This window comes from Bombus pascuorum, chromosome 1 (genome assembly GCF_905332965.1).
Source record: "Bombus pascuorum chromosome 1, iyBomPasc1.1, whole genome shotgun sequence".
Classification (NCBI taxonomy): domain Eukaryota; kingdom Metazoa; phylum Arthropoda; class Insecta; order Hymenoptera; family Apidae; genus Bombus; species Bombus pascuorum.
In genome coordinates, this window is record NC_083488.1 from 25155500 (window position 1) to 25159313 (window position 3814).

At 38.1% G+C, this 3814-nt stretch overlaps 1 long non-coding RNA gene across 1 annotated transcript; it reads left to right on the top strand.

Annotated features, from left to right (window-relative positions):
- The first annotated feature begins 2127 nt into the window (after positions 1-2127).
- Positions 2128-3574, top strand: LOC132916065 (uncharacterized). The gene is made up of 3 exons (XR_009660007.1): positions 2128-2268; positions 2342-2644; positions 2766-3574. It is a non-coding gene; the product is annotated as an uncharacterized LOC132916065 (long non-coding RNA).
- The last annotated feature ends 240 nt before the right edge of the window (positions 3575-3814 follow it).

The following is a 3814-nucleotide window of genomic DNA, read 5'->3' on the forward strand; positions in this document are numbered from 1 at the left end:
GGCATAGGAACTGGTTCCTTCCTTCGCTTAGACGTTTTATTGGAAGATGAGTATGTACGTTTATTTGATATACTTATAGCTTGGGGGTTATTTCTGACGAAATGCCGTTTGGATTAATTCTTGAGGCATTTCGAGGTTTGAATTTATTTTTTTTTAGAGATGGCTTTTGCATAGATTCTTAACTGCATAGTGGAAGAAATTAGTTTCAGTGCATCTATTTTTCTAATAACGTTGAGAATCGTATGGAGGAATATCGAAGGGAATCTAAAGTTCTGTAAGACGTTAAAAGCAAGTACGCGTTCTACGAGGATCTATGATTAAGAAGAACTTCACATTTTAATAAAATACTTGTTTCATAATTACATTGAATAATATGGAATTTTCCCGAGTTTCTGAAGTATACAATCTCCAAATGTTTGAAACATTCAAGCACGCGAGATTCCAAATTTATTTGGTTTATGGAAGCGCGGACACTCGATTATTCGAATTTATAAAGTTAAAGTAGTAAATTTCATAACACCACTGGCGAATCTAATCAATGACTCCTGCGCCGCACCAGTTAAAATCCTTTAATCGTTTTCCCTTTATCTCGCTCAAACCATTGAAAATAAAGTTTCATTATTTCGTAAACGTACTCCACGATCTTAAGTCAATGAGCAAACAGGCATTGCCATTTCTCAAACAGCTGTTGTCGATGATCCACGCTTCGAACGAACAATCGTCTTTGTATTCGTCGTGGTTGAAAATAGCTGTTCCCGGACCTTGACCGGCAAACACGTGAGTTATACGATCACGCACAATGGTTGAATTAATGATTTTCATTACGAGTCGAAGGAGAAGAGAACCGTAACCCACCGCAGTAAAGCGTAAGAACCGCGTAATTTATAATTATCGTTCTGTGTCGCAATCAGTTCCCAAATACGCCAATTCCGCGTGCGTCTTTCGTTGAGTCTTTAATCGGTAATAAACCAGCTAACGATGTCCGGACTAAACCCGTTTTTCACCATCGCCAGTTGCCACCAACGTTGACTACGAGGTTTTGAGTCGATGAACGGGCCCGGGGCATCCGCCAAGAAAAATCATTCAAGTCCGATCCATTCGCATTGTGAATCATAAAAATAGTACGCGAAGAAAAGATTTCCAAATTTTACTTGTAAGTGATAGAAGTTTGCTATAAAATTTGTATAAAAGTATTCAAATAGCGTTAGGCGAAAATATATTTATTAAAATAATTAACGAAAATGTAAAATCCAAAAATATTATTTATTATTCTGTTTAAGCAGAGTGAGAGTAAAGGGATATGAGAATTCCAAGAATTTAGCGCAAACGCTTGTTCCCTCTAATTAAATATTTTAATAGCGTTTCAGATTTCATTAAAATGTTTACTCATACCATGAAATTGAACAATGGAAGTTAAAATAAAAAATATTCGGATTTAATTAACATGGAAATATATATAAATATATTGTAGATATAGAAACTATGAAACTCGACGAATATGATTCTAATAAACGAGTAAAGCAGCATTGGATTATGGTTTTTTGTACAGAGAATCAGATACTAAGCGATGACGCTTGATTTATGTAGAAGTTACTTTAAGATAGCGAATGACAAATGACTAGTTGTAAGTAACTTGCACAAACAGTGATCCTCGTGTGCAAGAATACTAAAGTTGGTGACAAGTACACGGGATAGGAAGTGTTTCACGGTGGTCGTTTTTCGAATGATTAAGAGGATCTCGAAAAATAGATTACGTCATTGCGAATATACTTATTCAATAAACGAATCATTTACTTTAACTATTCCATCATTCATAAAATATTATGGTAGATAGAATCAATTATCCCATTGAAGTCTGACACTCCGATTTAATCTTGTTCTACACATGTCCAATTTCAAACAAAACTTTCTCAACAAGAACATCTACTTGATGTTGTTGTCGATTTTTAAATAATTCCAGCAGCTTCTTGCATCCTTTCTTCCTTATTCCACGTTTTCTTCTTAAACACAGAAGAAACTCTAAGAGAAATTAGCATGCTCTAAGTGGAACAACATTCAACAAAAATATGTACCTATGGTTCTGTTCTTTTTTTTTTTAGAGAGAGATTTTTAAGGCGAAATGTGCAAATGCGTTAATCGAAGAAATCGTCAAAAGTTAGCGCAATTCGCTGGAATATTTAGTGCACCGTTCCCAAATATCGTTCCTTCAATGAGATTGCAACAGCGCAGGCACAAGCGAAACGCAATTTTTGCAACAAACGCCAATGCGTAATTGCAGCCCTATATGTTAGCCAAGGAAAATTTATAGACGGAATAAAAAACGTTGACCTTGTTATTGTAGCCAGCAACGTTACTTCTAGTTGCATTCATCCTGCATGGGACCAGGCTTTTACAGGCGCATCGGTGTAATTTAAGTGCCGCTGGGACACTCTTGCGCGCTCGAGTGCACTATACCATTCTGCATTAACCTAAAAAGGGTTTCTCCGGCTCACTGGCAACTCTTGCCACTTACACCAAGCCTGTACCGCCTGATGTAGCTACTGTGTTGGCCCCACGATGTCGTAAACGAGCAGCCGTTTAAGGCCGATACACGCGTCACCCCCTTCGATTCCGATCGAACCCAACTAAACCGGTGTCCAACTACGTATGTGCTCTTACACGTTCATCGATTCACCTTGATCAACGACAAGTGTTTTGTCTTTTTCTTCTCTTACCTTCCTCCTTCTTTTACTTCATCCCTTATTTTCTTCTTATTTCTTTTTTAGGAGCATCTACTGCGGATGTCATTTGTTAGTTGTACTTGACTCGCTTCCGGTGCTGTTTTCTTCTTTCGTTTTCTGTATTTTCTTTTATAGAATTTGTTACTCGATAGTACTCGTATGGATCTTCTTTGTTTGATCCTTGTAATTGTACATGAACAGTTCTATTTTATCGACTATGTGTTACCTCCTCATTTATTTTTCTCTGTTCTCTTTTTTATTTCGAGGAACAACAAATTTCCAACCATACGCGTACAAACGTGAGCAACGATACGAATTGCGCCGCATTTTTATGAAAAAACCATTTTGCTGTCTGAAAAGTTTCAAGCTCTTGCCTCAGAGCAATCGCGCATCAATCTGCCGAGCTTTTGTTGTTGCCGAAACGAATAAGCGCGCGAACGCGTCTGGACTCTACTCGTCCATCCGGACAACGTCGCGAGGCCCTGAAACTATAAAAATACCATTCGCCCGGATCAACCATTGTTGTCTGGTCCGGCACGGTCCATGAAACTCTGTCGCTAGTCCACGGAATGATGTATCAACGACGATCGCTGAAAGCGTAAATGGGGATTTCATCCTTTCAATATTGCCACTGACGCGCGATCACGCCGCTGCAGAGATCCCTTTTGTGCGCTATACGAATTGCCTCGAATGCTTGCTGATCGCAGGAGAAAAGATTCAGCGGATTATTTCAATTTTCGCGTTGAACACCGATACCGTTGTTATATCTGTCGTGATTGAATCGGATCATGAATACTGATCTTTGAACGTTTGCAGATCCACACGGTGTATATGAGAGTATAAAATTGTATTCCGATGTTGAATGTTTCTCGAAACACCTACATATTATTAGTTAATGAAATTATTGTTTTAAATCGGATGGATAGAAACGGAGGGAAGAGAGAGGATGAGAAAGAAGAGCTGAATGTATTTCATTCGTTGTGTGCATTTATTGTTGGACACATGGACGATGAAGATCAAGTTGGATGATGTATTTGTATGCATGGAATGATTACGCGTGAATTTTAGAAAAATTTAAACAGGAGATGTTAGAC